This window comes from Canis lupus, chromosome 26, assembly GCF_048164855.1.
Source record: "Canis lupus baileyi chromosome 26, mCanLup2.hap1, whole genome shotgun sequence".
Lineage (NCBI taxonomy): Eukaryota > Metazoa > Chordata > Mammalia > Carnivora > Canidae > Canis > Canis lupus.
Window position 1 is genome coordinate 11,377,045 of NC_132863.1, and position 21,195 is coordinate 11,398,239.

The following is a 21,195-nucleotide window of genomic DNA, read 5'->3' on the forward strand; positions in this document are numbered from 1 at the left end:
TGAATAGTATGGTACTTCTATTTTCAATTTTTTGAGGAACCTCTATCCTGTTTTTACATAGTTGGCTATACCAATTTACATTCTCAGCAGTAGTACATGAGGGTTCTCTTCTCCACATCCTAATCAAGACTTTTTATTTCTTGTCTTTTTGATATTAGCCATTGTGAGAGGTGATATCTCGTTGTGGTTTTGATTTGAATTTCCCTAATGATTAGTGATGTTGAACATCTTTTCATGTGTCTGCTGGCCATTTGTATGTAGTCGTTTTTTTGTTTTTTGTTTTTTGTTTTTTGTTTTTTTTGTATATGTTTTAATTGGAGTTCGATTTGCCAACCTATAGCACCCAGTGCTCATCCCATCAAGTGCCCCCCTCAGTGCTGGTCACCCAGTCACCCCAACCCCCCGCCCACCTCACTTTCCACTACCCCTTGTTCATTTCCCAGAGTTAGGAGTCTCTCAGGTTATGTCACCCTCACTGATATTTCCCACTCATTTTCTCTCCTTTCCCCTTTATGCCCTTTCACTATTTTTTATATTCCCCAAATGAATGAGACCATATAATGTTTGTCCTTCTCTGATTGACTTACTTCACTCAGCATAATATCCTCCAGTTCTATCCATGTTGAAGCAAATGGTAGATATTCATCATTTCTAATGGCTGAGTAATATTCCATTGTATACATGCCTCCTGGTGATAAATCCCACTTGGTCATGGTGAATCATCTTCTTAATGTACTGTTGGATCCTATTGGCTAGTATCTTGTTGAGGATTTTTGCATCTGTGTTCATCAGGGATATTGGTCTATAATTCTCCATTTCGGTGGGGTCTCTGTCTGCTTTTGGAATTAAGGTGTTGGTGATCTCATAAAATGAGTTTGGAAGTATTCCATCCCTTTCTATCTTTCAGAACAGCTTTAGTAGAATAGGTATTTTTTCTTCTTTAAAAGTTTGATAGAATTCCCCTGGGAAGCCATCTGGCCCTGGACTTTTGTGTCTTGGGAGGTTTTTGATGACTGCTTCAATTTCCTCCCTGGTTATTGGCCCGTTCAGGTTTTCTATTACTTCCTGTTCCAGTTTTGGTAGTTTGTGGTTTTCCAGAAATGCATTCATTTCTTCTAGGCTGCCTAATATATTGGCGTATAGCTGCTCATAATACGTTTTTAAAATCGTTTGCATTTCCGTGGTATTGGTGGTGATCTCTCCTTTTTCATTCGTGATTTTATTAATTTGAGTCTTTTCCCTTTTGTTTTTAACAAGGCTAGCTAATGGTTTATCTATCTTATTAATTCTTTCAAAGAACCAACTCCTGGTTTTGTTGATCTGTTCTACAGTTCTTCTGGTCTCTATTTCATTGAGTTCTGCTCGAATATTTATTACCTTTCTTCTTCTGCTTCATGTAGGTTTTACTTGCTGTTCTTTCTCCAGTTCCTTCAGGTGCAAGGTTAGCTTGTGTATTTGAGTTTTTTACAATTTTTTGAGGGATGTTTCTATTGCGATGTATTTTCCTCTTAGGACTGGTTTTGCTGTATCCCAAAGATTTTGAACAGTTGTATCTTCATTTTCAATAGTTTCCATGAATCTTTTTAATTCTTCTCTAATTTCCCGGTTGACCCTTTCATCTTTTAGCAGGATGGTCTTTAACCTCCACATGTTTGAGTTTCTTCCAAATTTCTTCTTGTGATTACATTCAAGTTTCAAAACATTATGGTCGGAAAATATGCAGGGGACAATCCCAGTCTTTTGGTATCAGTTAAGACCTGATTCATGACCCAGTATGTGGTCTATTCTGGAGAAAGTTCCATGTACACTTGAGAAGAATGTGTATTCAGTCGCGTTTGGATGTAAAGTTCTGTAAATATCTGTGAAATCCATCTGGTCCAGTGCATCATTTAAAGCTTTTGTTTCTTTGGAGATGTTGTGCTTAGATTATCTGTCATTTGCAGAAAGTGCCATGTTAAAGTCTCCCAGTATTAGTGTATTATTGTGTAATTAAATTTTTATGTCTTCTCTAGAAGAATGTCTATTCAGTTCTGCTCATTTTTTGATTGGATTATTTCTTTTTAATTTTTTCTTTTTAATGTTGAGTTGTAGATATATATATATATATATTTATTTATATATTTAAATAAATAAATAAGTGTACATATATATATATAAACACACACACATACACATATATAAAGATTTATTTATTTGAGAGAGTGAGAGGGAGAAATAATGTGAAGTAGACTCCATGCTGAGCAACGAGCCCAACGTGGGGCTCGATCCCAGCAACTACGAATCATGACAGCTGAAACCAAGAGTCAGACACTTAACTGACTGAGCCTTCCAGTTGCCCAGAAGTTCTTTATATATTTTGTATATTAACTGAGTATTGTATATACCATTTGCAAATATTCTCTCCCATTCAATGGGTTGCCTTTTTGTCTTGTTGATGGTATACTTCATTGTGCAAAAAGCTTTTTAGTTTGATGTAAGGTCTCAATTGTTTATGTTTGTTTTTGTTTTGCTTGCTTGAGGAGACACTTCAGAAGAATATTGCTAAGCTTAATGTCCAAGAGATTACTGCCTATGTTTTCTTTTAGGAATATTGTGGTTTCAGGCCTTAAATTTAGGTCTTTAATCCACACTGAGTTTGTTTTTAGTATGGTATGAGAAAGTGGTCCATTTTTCTTCCTTTGCATTAAGCTGTTTATAGTTTTTCCAGTGCTATTTATTGAAGAAATGATCTTTTCTCCATTGTATTCCTGTCTCCATTGTTGTAGATTAATTGACCTTATATGTTTGCATTTATTTCTGGGTTCTCAAGTCTGTTCCATTGATCTATGTGTCTGTTTTTGTGCCAATACTATATTGTTTTGATTATTTTTGTAGTAAGTGTTGAAGTCTAGGATTACTATACCTCCATCTTTGTTCTTTTTAAAGATTGGTGTGGCTATTTAGCGTCTTTTGTGGTTCCATACAATTTCAGGATTTTTTTTTTTTTTTTTTTTTTTGCTCTAGGTCTGTGAAAAACACTGTTGGTACTTTGATAAGGAGTGCATTGAATATGTAGATTGCTTTGGGTAGTATGCACATTTTAACCGTATTGTTTCAGTCCATGAGATAAGTGTGGTATATCTTTTCATTTACTTGTGTCACCTTTTATTTCTTTCATCAGTGTCTTAGTTTTCAGAATATAGGTCTTTCAATTTTTTTGTTAACTTTTGTTGTTTTGGTATAGTTAATACACAATGTTACAATAGTTCCAGGTGTACAATATAGTTATTTAGTTTCTATATATATTATGCTATGTTTCCCACAAGTATAGCTATCATCTGTCACTATGTAACATTATTACAATACTGTTCACTATTTTACCATAGCTATTTTAACCAGAAGGGATGTTTTAAAATATGTTATCACTCTTGACTACTACAAAAGTCTTTCACTTCTTGGTTAAATTTATTCCTAGTATTTTATTCTCTTTCATGCAATTGTAAATGGGGTTGTTTTCTTTATTTCCCTTTCTATTATATTGTTATTAGTGTATAGAAACTCAACAGATGTCTGTATATTGATTTTGTATCCTGAAACTTTACTCAATTCATTTATCGGATCTAGTAGTGTTTTAGTAGTGTCTTTAGGATTTTCTATATATATTGTATCATGTCATCTGCAAATAGTCACAGTTTTACTTCTTCTTTACTAATTTGGATGACTTTCATTTCTGTCATCTTGTCTGATTGCTATAACTAGGAGTTCCTGAACTATGTTGAATAAAAGTGGTGGGAGTCACATCCTTGTCTTGTTCATATCTTAGAGAAAAAGCTTTCAGCTTTTACTATTGCATATGATGTTAGCTATAGATTTGTCAGATATAACCTTTATTATGTCAAGTACGTTCCTTCTGTACCCACTTTGTTGAGAGTTTTTATAATGAATGGATGTTAAATTTTGTCAAATGCTTTGTCTGCATCTATTGAGATGGTCATATGATTTTATCCTTCATTTTGTTGATGTGATATATCACATTGATTTGTTTATACTGAATCATCCTTGCATTCCTAGAATAAATCCCATTTGATTTTGATGAATATTTTTGAATTTGGTTTACTAATATTTTGTTGAAGATTTTTATATCTATGTTCATCAGGGATATTGGCCTTTAATTTTCTTTTTTTTGTGGTGTCTTTACCTGGTTTTGATATAGGAGTAATACTGTACTGGCCTCAGAAAGAATTTGGAAGCATTCCTTCCTCTTCTGTTTTTTTATTTTTTTTTGTTTGTTTTTTTGGAATAATTTGAAAAGAAAAGGTATTAACTCTTGTTTAAATGTCTGGTAGAATTCACTTGTGAAGCCATCTTGTCTTGGACTTTCATTTATTGGGGATTTATGGTTACTGATTTAGATTTGTTACTAGTAATTCATCTCTTCAGATATTCTCTTTCTTCCTGATTCAGTCCCAGAAGATTGTAAGTTTCAAGAAATTTATCCATTTCTTCTAGGTCATCCAATTTTTTGGCATATAGTTTTATATGGTAATATCATAATTTTTTATGTTTCTGTGGTGTCAGCTATAAGTTCTCTTTCTTTTATGATTTTACTTATTTGAGAATTCTTTCTCTTTTTGGTGAGTCTGGCTAAAGGTTTATTAATTTTATTTATCGTTTCAAAGAACCAGTTCTTGTTCTCATTGATATATTCTTTTTTCTTTTTTGTCTTTGTTTTATTTATTTCTGCTCTGATTTTTATTATTTCCCTCTTTTTAACTTTGGGCCTTGTTTGTTCTTCTTTTTCTATAGAATGTTCCTTTAAGTGTTAGAATTCAATTGTTTATTTGAGATTTTTCTTGTGTCTTGAGGCATCATTCTTATTCCATGTTAACTTCCCAACTCAAAACAAAGTATTGGTTTCTATGATTATAAATATTCAGTATCACCAATTTATTTTATAAGAAATTTCATCACATTATTTTATTAAATTGGTGAGTGACAGGAGCTGGATCTACCAAGCATATAGTATATGAGAGGTGCTAATGACCACCCCAGACAGCATATGTAGGCTTTCCATAGTTACATATTTAGTGAATGATTTCTTGTCAAGGTTCAGGGTAGAACTTTGAGCCCAGAGAGTGTTGTTTGGACACATTTGTCCCCACTGTCTCTCCTTCCCAGTAACCTCCAGATTTGAGATCAAAAGTTGGATTCATCAGCAGATCAGCTTTTTTAAATAATTGAAAATTTTTACATAAAAAAATTTAAGTTTGCACAAAATCCAAATTTTCCATAACATTTTTACACAGGAGTTAAACATTTTAAATTTTCCATAAAAATATGAAGTTTTTTTCTTCTGATTTATCTTCTAAGAGCAGATTTGGCAACACTGGTAGTCATCCTACTGGTGGGGCCTGCCACTCCACTTTGACAGTCCTACATTGGCTGGCCTCACAGGCATTTGAGATTGATCGATATTGTTGATTTTGATCCCTAAGCAAAGTCTGTTAGAATACATTTTCATTTCAGTACCATGCATTAAAAAAAATATGGATTCTGCCTTTTTAAAAACCTTCATCTCGGAGGGTCCAATCTAATCCTAGGGATTAAAATCTTTTATGCTGGTTGCAATGTATGACTTTTATGTCCGGTAAATAAAGCATGCTATAAATTGGTGAAAGCTTAACAGTTTAGTAATAACTAACGGAGACATTTGGATATGGTTGAGCTATTCTCTCTATTTACATTCCTTTCAAATACTGCTGGATGCAATAAGTGATAGGTACTGATTATTGACTTTTATGCTCTTGAGCTGTCATCACTATACTATACATGTTTGGACTATACTGTCTGCTGTATTGTTGAAGGTATAAAATTTTGGATGAAGATTAGTTGACAATTTGCTATTAAGAGATGCTCAAAGTACTTGGAATCAGCTTTTCTTCACTTGAAATAGAAAATTAATATTGTTTTAAATGCCTTTCCTGTAACAGATGAAAAACTGAATGACCCCCTCATTTCTTCCATTGATAGTTCTTATGAATATTATGGTAAAATTTTGAATAGTTAGAATTGTCAACTATACTGCTCCATTAAAATTATTTATGTTATGTATTTTAAGGATAACAATGGAATATCTTGGCAAAACAAGCTTTTTTCTTTTCTTTCTTTTTTTTTTTTTTTTTAAAAAAAACAAGCTCTTAATAGGCAGTTAGTAATAAGCCCCAGTGATCTCTCTGCACATTTCCAATGCCATATAGTTAGCTAGGAAGACTTGGTCTTTAATGTGATAACCTCTTAGATACAACAAATTCCTGAATATAGCATTTTTTTCAATGTTTTTGTTCAGTAAACATATTTGGCACACAAAAAAGAAATAAGTACAATTTAGAACATCTTCACCATCAAAGGTGACAAAAATACATTTTTTCTTAACCTCAGTTAACCAGTAGTAGAGCTACTAAAGGATCTATTATAGTGGCTAACAGTGACTGGCTAGGAAGGAAGCCCTAATTCTTTGGCTTTGAGATTGTAGCTATTTAAAAAATTCAGTTTAACTAGGAATAGAGTTTTGATAAAACACAGAAACTCATTTTTTCAAATGAAGTATTTATCAAACAAACGGTATGGAGTGCCTTTTATATTCAGATACTTCTCTGAGGACGTAAGAGTCAAGACAGAAGCCAAGAATCCCTGTGCTTGTAGACTTACATGCCAGTGGGGGAAATAATAAACAAGATAAGTAAGGCATATACTATGTTTGTGATAAGTGCTAAAAAGAAACATGAAACTGGGAAGGGTTTTAGGAAGTAGGAAGGTTCCAGTGTTAGTTAGGTCTCACTGAAGAGGTGACGTTTGAGTTTCAAGACAACTGTTCCAAGACATATGTCTTGTAAGATTTATGGGAGCAAGGCAAGAACATTCCAGGCATAAAGAACAGCAAGTGCAAAGGCCCTTAAGTAGGAGTATTCCTAGTATGTTGGGGGATCAGTGAGAAGGCCAGTGTTAGTGGGTTAGAATGCAGTGGGGGACCAGATCGCATAAGTTCATATTGGTCATTGTCAGGATTTGGGCTTTTTCTCTGAGATGAGAGCCATTGGAAACCCACTAGCATCATGTTGCTCACTAGCCCAGGTGTGACGTGATCTGATTTATATTTTAAGAGATGACTCCAGCTATGAAGGGAAGACAGAGTGGAAGGTTGTTGCCACTCACAATGATGATAATGACTTGGACTGTAGTGTTAGTTCTAGTGCAAATGGTGAGAATCAGTTGACTTTTTTGTGAGTTTTAAGGTAGAACAAATGGGATTTGCTGATGGATTGGATAAAGATATGAGGGAAATAGGGATCCCTGGGTGGCGCAGCGGTTTGGCGCCTGCCTTTGGCCCAGGGCGCGATCCTGGAGACCCAGGATTGAATCCCACATCAGGCTCCCTGTGCATGGAGCCTGCTTCTCCCTCTGCCTGTGTCTCTGCCTCTCTCTCTCTCTCTCTCTCTCTCTCTCTCTCTGTGACTATCATAAATAAATAAATAAATAAAAATTTAAAAAAAAGATATGAGGGAAATAGAGAAGGCAATAATGACTTCTAAGAGTTTGGCCTGAACAGTTGGAAGGGTGGAGTTTCCCTTTACTAGGCTTGAAGGGAATGAGGGGGAATGTTAATATAGAGATGCCTATAAGGCATTGAGTGGAAATGCCCAGTAGATAGTCGGATGAATGTGTCAGGAGAGAGGACTAAGCTGGAGATATATACTTGGGAATCTCAGCATATAAATGCTTTTTAAAACTAGAAGGCTGAATGAGATCACCAAGTTAGTGAACACAGACAGGAGAAAAGAGGCCTGAGGATCTCTCATGTTTATAAGTTTGGGAAATGAGGAGCCAGCAAAGAAGACTGTGAAATGGCCATAGAAGTTGGTGGAGAACAGCATGACTGTGCTGTTTTAGAAACCAAGGAAAGAACATACTTCAAGGAGAAGAGGGGGACCAACTTTATCAGACGCAGTAGTCTAGTACCATGAAATAGGGTCTGAGGACACATCATTGGATTTAGCATTGGAATGTATTGGTTACCTTGATAGGAGCTATTTCACTGGAGTGGCCAAAGCAAAAACCTGATTGTAGAGCATTTCTAGAAAGGAAGGGGGAAAAAATGAGGTAACAAGTATAGACAAGCCTTTTGAAGAACTTTGCTGTAAATAGATGTAAAGAAATGGAATGAGAACTGGAGGAAGAGGTAGGTCTGGAGAGTTTATTCTTTCCTCTTTCTCCAGTGCAACCAGATGTGTCACTTTCTGTCCAAAACATTTCACAGATATATTTCTATAAAATGGGCAGAGAAAAAGTTGTCCAACTATTGAGCCTGGAGGTTCCCCAACATTTAGTGGTTGGTGAGGTGAGGAAGAACCAGCAAAAGGAGCTGAGATTTCAGCATTAAAGCAAAATAAAAGCACACTCTTTATAGTAGTTTGAGTGTGGCTGGTATTAAAGGAAGGCATTCATTAACATTTGGGATAAGATACCTTCAAGAGCCACAGAGAATTCTTTATTGAAATGTAGGGGAGGAAAATTTTTTTTCTCTGTTCTTCTAGGTTCCTTTGGCTGGTCTACTCATTAAATTGACATAAACCAGGTTAACAGGAGAAAAGCAAATTTAATTACATACATATAGGAGCTCCATAAAAAACATGGAGACACAGGACAAGTGAGTCAGTTGAAGCTTGTATAGAATCCTGAGATAAGGAATGGTATAGGGACCTGAGGCTTCCTAGGGGAGGAGAGTAATTCAGAGTAAGAAGAGAAGATGTTTGGTAATTAGATGTTTGCCCTGCCCTACAGATAGGCCCTTCAGATACAAAATTATCTCCCATAATGGTTCTCTTTCTGGCCAGGCCTCCTATCTTAGTTCTTTTGGGTGATTAAAGGTTTCAAAATTTTCTTGATTCTGCTGGGTCTCAGTTGCCCTCAGCTCAAAATAATCCACATGCCAAAGTGGCATATTTGGAGGTCATGTACTTTGCTCCCCTTTAGAAGGATGTCTGAACCATTAAGTGCTCACATGCCTATCTAGCTCTAATAAGAATGGGCTGGGTTGAGCAATAAGTTTGTACCATTTCCTTGACATTTAACCATGCTTCTTTTTTTCAGAGAGGATCTCCCAGGATGCAGCAGGAGTTCAGCTTGAGAAATGCTGCTGTCTGGGTCTCAATGCTTTAGCAGTTAGTTTTTTTGGCGTTAAATGGGTCAGATCAATAAGAAGTCAGGAAGCGGATGGTTTTGACAAGGAGAGCTTTCTTTAAAGCATTTGTTGGTGGTTTTTATTTTTACCCCTCCCAAATTCCTCACTGACAGATCGACTGAAATTCTCGGGAAATAGTCCATTACGCAAATAGTGGTTTCACTCTTTGTGATAGTTTAAACATTAACCTTTCATTTCTTTTCAAATACAAGATGCTCTTTTCAAGTGATGCTAAAACCTATGTTATCTGGCAGCTTACCAACCAGAAGATTGTAACTGACATTTTGGATTTTCAGTCAGTATAAATTATCAGGATGTTGAGACTTCTCTACTAGGTTCTCTAAGAAGAGGCCACTGGGTTGTCTTCACCAAGGAATTGGTGGTGGCCGAGAGCTTCTTCCTACAGAAATGAAGGTAAACCTCTTACACCTGGGCCTGCAGGACTCAGCTAGACCTTCTCTTCTTAGCTCAGCACCTCATGCCACCATTAGCCCCTCAGAGAAGAAATATCTGAGATACCAAGTTATTTATCTAAGGCCACACAGCTACAAAAAGGTGGAACTAAGATTCAGGCTGAACAATCTGAACTCTGGAGCCCAAGGTTCTAACCACTTAGTCGTCTAGAGAGGTGTAAGCTGGAGATGTAGATTTGGGAGTTTCAGCATATGAATGCTTTTTTAAAACTCTAAGACCAGTTGAGATTACCAAGGGAGTGAACATAGAAGAAAAGGGGCCTGACTCCTGGGGAGCTCCCATGTGTATAAGTTGGTGACAAGAGGAGGAACCTGCAAAGGAGACTGAAAAGTTGTGTCCATAGAAGTTGAGGAGAACCAGGTAAGTATGGTGTCTTGGAAGCTAAGGGAAAAATGTGTTCCAAGGAAAACAGAGTGATCAACTCAACTGGGTGCTGTTCCTGGGTCCTCTGTGGCCATTACCGTTATTTTTCATTCCTTTTCAGCAAAGCTAGGGAGTAGAGTGGGGACATAGTTACCCATTCCAAAATGAGTCTAGAACAGTAATACAAAGATATAGATTAATTTATAGATTGTGTTGCTGCATTATACACTCACGAAATCACCATACTACACAATAATGAAGGTGAAGGAAAATAATGGAAAGAAAAAAGAATTCAGACATAGCCCTGAGTGAATCCTTCTGGAATGCAGTGAGCTACCCCACATTAACTACTGTTAACATTTTGGTGTATTTCCTTCTGGTTTTGCAACTGTGAGTTGTTTTTGTTTTTGTTTTTGTTTTTGTTTTTGTTTTTTACACACAATTGTGATTATGTGGAATACATGGAATGGCATATATTGATTTATTTTTTTTATTTATTCTTTTAAAATATTTATTTATTTATTCATGAGAGACACACACACACACACACACAGAGAGGGAGAGAGAGAGAGAGAGAGGCAGAGACATAGGCAGAGGGAGAAGCAGGCTCTTCACAGGAGCCCGATGCGGGACTCGATCCCGGATTCTGGGCTCATGACCTGAGCCGAAGGCAGCTGCCCAACCACTGAGCCTGTCCCTGATTTATTCTTTTATTTTTTTATTTTTATTTTTTTATTATTTTTATTATTTTTGATTTTTTTGATTTGTTCTTTTAAAATCAATTTTTAATATAAAAATAGTACATATTCCTCTTAAAATATCTGAAAAAGAAGAGTAAAGAAAAATTTAAGTCAGAGTAGAGGGTACAAAAGGTCTTTACAACCTGAGTATATATGCATTAGCATTATGGTATCAGATATGTAGTTACATTTAGTCTGCATGACTTATCCACTGACTTTTCTTCCTGCCTGCCCACCTACTCATCAAGAGATAGCCTAGGGACAGGCTTTGCTCCTGCAGAGATGGGAGTGGGGTGAAAATCCAGCCTTCTGGGCCCCAACCTCAGATACTCTGATGTAGTGGGTCCCAGTAGGTGGTCATAAAACCACCCTCTAAGAATACCTCTCAATATTAGGGTCTAAGGACAAGGTGATACAAAGTCCCAAGACCAATTGGGATTTTAACTAGTTCTTAGAGAAGCTAGTAAAAAAATCTGTGACTTAAATTTTAGGACAATTTAGACATGGATTTTTTTGAAAAAATATTTATTCAAACATTTAGAGAGCCTTTCTAATACAAAAGTAGAGGAGAACCCCACATATAATTGAATTAAAATTTTCATTTTTTACTGACAAAGAGGCTGAAACCCAGAGAGCCAGTGACCTCAGTCCTGAGACTATCTACTTTGTCAGCAGCAGAGTTAAGGCTCAGACCCAGTTTTCTGAATCCCAGAATCATCCTGAAACTTGTTGGCAAAATTTGTGTCAATAGCTTTTTTGAGCAAGCCCTATTGTCCCCCTGGGAGACTATGCAGTCATAAACCTCCTTCGGTGAGAGGTGTGTCTCTTAACAGAGCTAGATTTAGAATCCTTCACGGTAAGCTTTGTGGCAGTAAAGAGAACCCTAAATTTGGAGTCCACAGACTTTCATTCAAGTATCAGTTTTCCACTTCTTCTGTGACTATAAGCAAACCACATAACCATTCTGAGCCTTGCTTTTTTTTTCACCTGAAATACAGGTATAGTATATATCTTTTTACCTGGCATAGTATTTTGAGGATCAAAAGCACTATATAAATTAAAGTATTACACAAATACAGGGACTTTGTATTTTTTTAAGATGTTATAAGGAACTAGATTTACAAAGAACTAGTTTCGGCATCTTACAAAGACATAATTGCCTTCAGAGCAAAATCCATGTGTGTTTTATTCTTCTCTTCCCTCATAATAAGTGCAGAATAAATATTTGCTTAATAGTGGAGAGCTTTTATCACCTTTAGTGAAATGAAATACTCATGATAATTCTCCATGTGAGTGATGGTATAATAGGTACTATGGGACCTGCCATATTTATGTGGATGCCTTCACAGGGCTTTTAAGTTAAAAATAGGAGGGCAGTCTTGTCTGATGTTGCCTGTGAAGTGTGGTGTCTTCTGCATGGTAAAAGAAGTAACAAAAGTTGCCTTGAGACTGGAACAACATGCTGTTCTCATCAGACGGCATTTTAAGGCTCCTTGGACGTGATATTTATATGTGAGAACAATAGAATTTTTCCCTTTATGTAGCCTTGTTTCAGTACTAACAATGAAATTCACTATAATACCATCTTTGTGATTTGTCCATATTCATCATTGGATCTTTCAGGGCATCCTTGTTTGAAATGTGGAGAACAAGGTAGGGTGACATACGGTAAAATGACTAACATATGGTATTAATTCCTCATCCTGTTGATATTTCTTGATTTGTTAGGTTGAACTTCGGAATTCCATCTTGAAATTGCTTTGGCCTATTTATTACTTTTAGTTTAAGACAATGATGGAATAGAAGTAACACACTTGTTTTTGAACTCATTAACAATGTATATGCAAGCTAAATGAAGTCAGCATCAGAGAATGTTAAAACTTGAGGGGCTGGCTACTCTAGAGATAATCTAATCTGAAGTCTTCATTTTATAACTCAGACTTCACTGACTTGCCCACTATCACAGAGGTTTAGGAAATGAGCACCCAGATTTTAAGACCTGTAGGTAAATGGGGTTTTGTTCTGTAAAATATACACATTATTCTGGACTGTATTAAGCAGGTTCATGTAACACTGTCAACTACTTGAGGACATCTGCTTTCAGGATGAAGTCTAAAGACCAAACTATTTTTAGAGTAGTAAACTACATTCCAAGGTTTAATGCCACACACAAAGAAGGCTTAGAATATACTTATTCACAAGTTATATCACCTTGAAAGACAGCTCTTGAAACCAGTGGGCAGGGAACTTCTGGGAAAAGGATGGGGGTGGTGGTGTGTCCTGACTCACTCATTAAGGGGGGAGAAATGCCCATAATAGAAACAAAGCAATAAAAACTAACCAGACACACTTCCTCTGCCCTTCTCCCTGGAATCGGTCATTTAAGGTCTATCATATTTGTGCCAGTAAAAGAAAGCACAGAGCGACTATTATCACATGAGGTAAGAATTTACTATGTAAAGACATAAGATATGCTCAGCCAACAGAGCCACCTCACAGTACCAAATTTACATGCCCTAAGTAACATAGTAATAAATATAGAAGACAGACCTAGCCTGTAGCTAAATGGATCTTTATCCTTTAAAATATACAGATTATTCCATAGTATATTAAGAAAGTTCATGTGAGGAGTGCCTGGGTGGCTCAGTTGGTTAAACATCTGCGCAGGTCATGATCTCTGGTGCCTGGGAGCTAGCCCCACATCAGGCTTCCCTCTCAGCAGGGAGTCTGTTTCTCCCTCTCCCTCTGCCTCTCCTCCCTGCTCATTCTCTCTCTCTCCCTTCCCTGTCTCAAATAAATGAATAAAATCTTTAAAAAGGAAAAAAGAAAGTTCATGTGACACCATTAATGGGTGGAAAAATATAAGTTACCAAGGACTCAACGGTTTGAAAAGTAAGGCAGAACTAACAGGAGAAGGGAAGATGTTAGGGAAAAAGAGTATCTGTCCCTTCAAATGCTCATGATAACATAAGATTTAGCTGGAGGCACTGATGTCTCACTAGCCAGGCTAGAGTCCTGCTTTCCAGAAGGAAAAATGCTCATGCAAACCGTAGTGTTTTCCATATTCTTTGTCTTGCTGACTTCATCAAAATTTTATTAATGTGGCCTAACATAAGAGACACACAAAGCACACAGTCCCCACTTGACCACTATCTAGTAGCTGATGTTTGCAATGATCTCTCTCTAAAAGAGGATACTATGTGTGCTGACATGCAATTGTGGTGTAAATGAATGAACAGAATCTGTTGGATCATACTGTGTCAGTCTTGGGAAATGTGCAGACTTTTGTTTTCAGACTTTTTTTTAAGGTCCACAACTTCAATATCATTTTGATTGTTTCATTTATTCAAATTTCACTAAAGGTTTATTACATAAACTATAATCAAAAACTATAAAATGTAAAATCAAGAAATATAAAATGTCTAATTTGCAATTTGCACTTTTGTTTCCCAACTATCATTTATTTAAAATCCTTTATTTGGGGCAGCCCGGGTGGCTCAAGCGGTTTAGTGCCGCCTTCGGCCCAGGGCCTGATCCTGGAGACAGGGATCAAGTCCCATGTCAGGCTCCTTGCATGGCGCCTGCTTCTCCCTCTGCCTGTGTCTCTGCTTCTCTCTCTCCTCTCTGTGTATTCTCAGAAATAAATAAATAAAATCTTTAAAAAATAAATAAAATAAAATCCTTTGTTTATCAGATATATTGAACCCCTGCCATATACCAGACTCTCTTTTAGGAACTGAGGAAAAAGCAGTGAGCAAGCAGATAAACTTCCTGTCTTCACAGAGTTTTTGTCCCATCAGGGGAGACAAGGAATGAATAAGATAAAGGAGCAAAATATATGACTGGTTAGATAGTAGTAAGGACATAGGAAGCCTTGAGGCAGAGAGAGTGATGGTAGTGAGATTCAGGGCCAGTGGCCAGGTTAAACCTTCTTGAAAAGGTGGCTTTGGAGTTCAGATCTGGCAGGATTGAATAAGCGAGCCACAGGGATATTGGATGGAAGAGCTTTCTGGGCAGTGGGCACAGCATCTGTAATGGCCTTCAAGCTAGGGTGTGCTGTGTGGTTGAGTAACAGCAAGGAGGCAAGTGGAGAAAGAGAAAGGACCAAGCAAAGTGGGAAGAGGAGGAGTTCCGCTCCGAGAACTAAAGGAACCAGAATATATGGGCGTTGCTGGATTTCACTCCATATCACTCTGAGATCTGTATCTGTTAGGGACTGGTCCTATTATGGACTGAGTTGTGTCTTTCTCCCCCTTCTCTAGCCCCCAAATTCCGATCTTGAATCCTTAACCCTGAATGTGACTGCATGTGGAGATAGGGCCTTTAAAGAGATGATTAAGGTAAATGAACAGGGTGGGGCCCTAACTCAGTAGGACTCAGGTCCTTAGCAGAAGAGAAAGAGACACTAGGGATAACTGATGGAAAAGAGACCATCTGTATGCCAAGGAGAGAGGCCTCGAAAAAATCAAACCTTGATCTGTGAGAAAATGAATTAATGTTGTTTAAGCCACCCAGCCTGAGGCCTTAGCAGACTCATATACTATCTTAACACCCAGTTCACTTTGATGAAGGAACTTTCTGCTAAATAATCAAATTGACCTTGATCAAATTTTACCATATTAACTGACAGTAGTACTTATGCCAGTCCAGGAGCTAATTCATTCTACTAGGTACTATATTTGACTTAAAACAGATGAATGTACAAATTAGTCCAGAACAGAGCTAGCAAGCCAGTCCAAACAGATATGCAGTTTCTTTCACATCGCCAGTTTGAAAGTAGCTCTTGCAATTCTTTTGTTTCTGTCTCTCTCTCTCTCTTTCGTTATTATAAAATATAGAAGAATTGGCCTTTAGCTGATAGGAATGAAGAAGAAAAAGGCTGCACCTTCTCTTTCCATCACTTTTCCCCACCCCCCAACTATGTTCCCTCTAATCTCTTACCACCTTTCTCCTAAAAAAACTGGTTTCTTAACATCACAGAAAATGATGGGGAGAATGATTGGCTGTTTTTGAAGGCTTATTATTTGCACCCTGAAAAGGCTTTGGAAAAATCAAGTATTTATCTTTCCTTTCTTATGTAAACTTTGTTTTGGAATATCAAAAAGTTGATGAGAGAAAGTTCTTCATAGAAGAATTTCAGCTCTTGAGGTAGAGTGACAGTGAGGAAATCACCCTTTGGGAACTCCTTCATGAAATAAAGGGTCTAAGCAATGATTATCAGTGGCTGCTAAAATCATCGGACAAAAGGTTGATGTGGGAATTTTATATGGAGGGATCAGGCTGCCACCACCTGAACCCAGTGGACCAAACCCGTGGAAAACGGATCACCAAATATTGGGTGCCTTCTGGACACACCACAGGAAGACACAGCCCTGCCTGTAGAAAAATTCTTGAGAAAAAAATGTACTTTAAGAAGGTAACTCCACTTCATCCCAGTGAAGGAATGCAAGGGTTGTCAAATTTTTCAAGGGAAGCTAGGAATCAGAATGCTTTTGTACAGCTTCTCTATTTAAAAATACTTTCTATTTTTAAAACTTGGGAAAACTATGTGGCTCAAACCACATAAACCTGTCACCTCTCCTTCACTAAGGTCCAACATGTCATTTTTGTGTCCCTCTGCCCTCCTGCTCTACTTGACTTCCAGTGCCAAGGCCTCTGGAATGTCGTCCTCAATTCTTTGATCCACATCCATGTTTTCACTCCTGATTCTATGGCATTTGTGTTTGGATATCTGTAATATTGTGATTTATCATAAGAAATATATATTTGGTCCCTGACTCACGACTTAAAAAGCCTTGGAATAGTGTAAGCACTTAAGAGCAGTGGGATCATATCTTGTTATAATATTTGGTCTTTTGTCCTCAGTTCCTAAAATCGAGGTATATCCATAAAGGTGAAATGGGTGTCTCATTGTTCATAACAAGCCCCTTTCAACTGCACCTGAGTTTATGTTAATGAGGCAACTTTCAGAAAACTCCAAGGTAACCTAAAGATGAGGGTTGGTTGCCAGGGAGCCAACCATGTGATTAAGAGTTGGAACTTTCAGGCCAATCCCCCAGTGTCCAGGGAAAGTAACGGGCTGGAGATTGAGCTCAGTCACCACTAGCCAGTGATTTAATCAGTCATGCCCATGTAGCAAAGCCTCCAAAAAACCCCAGTAGGCTGGAGTTGGTGAACTTGTGGAGGTGCTGGGACAATGGCATGTTTGGAGAAGGCATGGAAGCTCTGAACTGCTTCCCAGCTACCTTGCCTTATGCATCTCTTCCATCTGGCTGCTCCTGAATTATATACTTTTACAATAAACCAGTAATTGAATAAGTAAACTGTTTTCTTGAGTTCTGTGAGTCATTCTAGAAAATGAGCAAAATTGAAGAGAGGTATGGGAACCTCCTATTTATTGTAGGTAGGTCAAGTGGCAGTCTGGATTTGGGAATGGCATCTGGATTGGGAAGGAGGAACAGTCTTGTGGGACTGAGCCCTTAGCCTATAGAGTCTGACACTATGTCCTGGTAGACAGTGTCAGAATTGAGTTCAGCTGTAGGACCCCTGATCAATATCAGCAGAGTAGAGTTAATTGCTTGGTGGTGATAGAAAACACACCTTGAAGTATTCTAACCCTTAGAGTGCTTGTCTTCCCTACCATGGTACATGTTCTTAGAAGGCAGTTTGCTAGTTTTCTACCATTTTGGTTTTCTCTTTAGCACCCAAACATGTTCACTGCTTTTGAGTCCTTAGATTAGTTATATAGTGAGCAGATATATACAAACCCTTAGCAGCTACTAAATATTCAGCAATTATTCTTTTATCTGTAGCAGCAAAATAGCACCATCAAAAATACTGACCTAAAAGTGACCATTTTCTTGAACCTTACCTTTTAGCATGCAGCTAATTTTTCTTTAAAATACCTCATTGTTTTTGTAGACTATCAAACTTTTAAAATAGAATTCCCCAATTCTGCGATATGCAATAATCTACAAGAGAGACTGTGCGTTTGATGTTTTATTCATGGCTGTGTATTTGTTTGACTAATGATAATCTTACATTTATTGACACATGTTTTCATTGCATGCAATATCTCATGTAGTCCATATCAACCTGATCATAAATGCCACTAATATATTCATTTTAGAGATGGGGCTCTGAGAAGTTATATAGCCAACAGAGGTTACACAGCTAGAAAGTGCAGAGGCCTATATTGAACCATTATTGATTAAGATAGTGCCAGCAGCTCTAAGAAGGAAACCCCAAAATATGTAGTTGCTCAAACACAGTAGGAAGTGTGTTTCTAAAATCCAAATTGGGGATTGTGATTAGCAGCAGGCTCTCCTCCAAGTTGTGAGCCAAGGTCCCAGGCTCCTCCTCAAGGTCATCAGAGAAAGAACATGGAGAATGATGCATAAGAAAATTTTCTGCCAGACCTGGTAGTGGCACATAGTATTCTAGTCCACTGGCCTGATTCAGTCACGTAGCCACACTTACCTGAAAGGAAGCTGAGAAATGTAGCTCCTCAGTGTGTCCAGGAAAAAGAGGACATGGCCCAGCACCCAAGATGCTCTGATTCTGTACATAGCCATCATGATAAACTGCCTCTGTGGATTAATTTTAGAATTGGACATGATATGTTACGTATTACATGTACTTCTTAAGCTTCTGGTTGATGAAAACACCTACTGTCTGTTCTGAAATACTGTTTCTTAAGTCTTTGTGTGGAATGTTTTCTCAATGTCATTTGTTCTACTTGTAAATGCCTGTATTGCTTTGACAGTACTATCTTGCTTCAAGTTCTATATTTTAAAAACAGAAAACCAAACCCTCAGAATTATGAAACCAATGAATAAAATATTTCCAACAGCTTTTTTTTGGACTGTGTCTGCCCAGATTTTATTTTTCTGACCCCATTAAGAAGGATAATAACTTGTTTAAGAGACTCTTCCCTTGTCTCTTGTGACAGATCTCGACAATTCTCCTAAGAGTAGAAAGATGGATTAAAATATACCCACTAATAAAGGCTTTTGAGACTTTTAAAATTAAATTGTGTGCTTTGAGTTTTCCTAGAAACCACAAAAGAACAGTCACTAAGGTGGTCTTAAGAGATTTAAAGACATGAATATGAATGATAGGAAGTCTCAGCTACTACTTATTTTTTTTTAAGATTTTATTTATTTATTCATGAGAGATACAGAGAGAGAGAGAGAGAGAGAGAGAGAGAGAGAGGCAGAGACACAGGCAGAGGGAGAAGCAGGCTCCATGCAGGGAGCCTGACGTGGAACTCAATCCCGGGTCTCCAGGATCAGCCCTGGGCTAAAGGCGGCGCTAAACCGCTGAGCCACTCGGGCTGCCCTCAGCTTCAACTTAGATTGTGATTAGGACATCAAGGAATTATATTATTTCTATGATATTTTTTCTTTAACTTTCTCATCTTGAAATCTTAGGCTAAATTTATTATTATACAATGTATTTGATTTTTATAATAAGATATGGTCCTAAGAATATTGGGTTTGAATTAGTTTAATTTATAAGTGGATAGTTCTTCAAGGAGTGAAGAACCTCAGTCAGTCAGGAAATTAGCAAGAAAGCAGAGAATTTTAAGTATGAAGCCAGTGGGTTCCATTGGTGTGGAGCTGTTAGCATTTGAGAAATCTAAAGTTCCATCTCTGTTCTAACAGCACAATCACTTGGAAAATGGAAAAGTTTAGTTATCTTAAAAAAAAAATCCATTTAAAAGAATCCATGACAAACTAGTTTTTTTTTTTTAATTGGAGTTCAATTTGCCAACATATACCATAACACCCAGTGCTCATCCCATCAAGTGCCCTCCTCAGTGCCCATCACCCAGTCACCCCAACCCCCCGCCCACCTCCCTTTCCACTACCCCTTGTTCGTTTCCCAGAGTTAGGAGTCTCTCATGTTCTGTCTCCCTTTCTGATATTTCCCACTCATTTTCTCTCCTTTCCCCTTTATTCCCTTTCACTATTTTTTATATTCCCCAAATGAATGAGACCATATAATATTTGTCCTTCTCTGATTGACTTATTTCACTCAGCATAATACCCTCCAGTTCCATCCACGTTGAAGCAAATGGTGGGTATTTGTCGTTTCTAATGGCTGAGGAATATTCCATTGTATACATAGACCACATCTTTATCCATTCATCTTTCGATGGACACTGAGGCTCTTTCCACAGTTTGGCTATTGTGGACATTGATGCTAGAAACATCGGGGTGCAGGTGTCCCGGCGTTTCACTGCATATGTATGTTTGGGGTAAGTCCCCAGCAGTGCAATTGCTGGGTCATAGGGCAACTCTATTTTTAACTCTCTGAGGACCCTCCACACAGTTTTCCAGAGTGGCTGCACCAGTTCATATTCCCACCAACAGTGCAAGAGGGTTCCCCTTTCTCCACATCTTCTCCATCATTTGTAGTTTCCTGCCTTGTTAATTTTCCCCATTCTCACAGGTGTGAGGTGGGATCTCATTGTGGTTTTGATTTGTATTTCCCTGATGGCCAATGATGCGGAGCATTTTCTCATGTGCTTGTTGGCCATGTCTATGTCTTCCTCTGTGAGATTTCTGTTCATGCATGACAAACTAGTTTGATTAACTTTTTAATCAAACTGGTCATACTAGTTGATACACTTGAGATTCTTTGTATATTCATAAGGATAGGCCTTGAGGGTGTATTTTAGTCACTTCACTCAGTGAGCATTTCCAGAGTGTGCCTTCTGGGTCAAGCACTTTGACAGGTACAAGGAACACAGAGGTGTATGCAAGACCAGCTCCTGCCTCCAATTGACTTTCAATTACAGAGGCCTAAAAATTCAAAGCAGACAAAAACCAAGACGATTCCATAAAAAGGACAAGAAATGCTCAGATGTGTGCCTTAAGAGTTAGAAGAAGAGCTTCTAGATTGAGTCGGGGATCCAGTCAAGGAAGTCTTTACTTGAGAAAGAACCAGAAAAGGGCATTAGAGACATGGAATCATGGTTAGAGAGGAGTGTGAGTGGAACATGCAACAAAAAGTGGAGGAAAACAACCTGAAATGAACCTGTCTGCTGCTTTTTCATACATGATTTTTATGTGCTACTTATCATTAGTTGTAAATTTTAATAAAAGTACATTGGTATTTAAATGGTTTAATGACACCTTGTTAAGTTCTTTTTTTTCTTTTCTTTTTAAAGTTACCTTGTTAAGTTCTTAATGCTTATAGGGTGCCTGAGAGTCTACGCAGTCCTTAAACAATGTAAAATACTTTATTGTACTTTTATTTTTTATTTTTTTAAAGATTTTATTCATTTATTTATGATAGACATAGAGAGAGAGAGAGGCAGAGACACAGGCAGAGGGAAAAGCAGGCTCCATGCCGGGAGCCTGACGTGGGACTAGATCCCGGGACTCCAGGATC

General features: G+C 37.6%; 1 protein-coding gene and 1 long non-coding RNA gene across 8 annotated transcripts in view; one reads left to right on the top strand and one right to left on the bottom strand.

The window, feature by feature from the left end:
* Positions 1 to 21,195, top strand: part of TASP1 (taspase 1) — a 315,899-nt gene that overhangs the window by 233,202 nt on the left and 61,502 nt on the right. The window lies entirely within an intron of this gene.
* The window catches only part of LOC140618066 (uncharacterized), a 51,349-nt gene that overhangs the window by 7,313 nt on the left and 22,841 nt on the right, over positions 1 to 21,195 (bottom strand). Inside the window, exon 2 of the long non-coding RNA XR_012018241.1 lies at positions 18,274 to 18,383. This is a non-coding gene — a long non-coding RNA (uncharacterized lncRNA). The remainder of the gene's footprint in view (positions 1 to 18,273; positions 18,384 to 21,195) is intronic.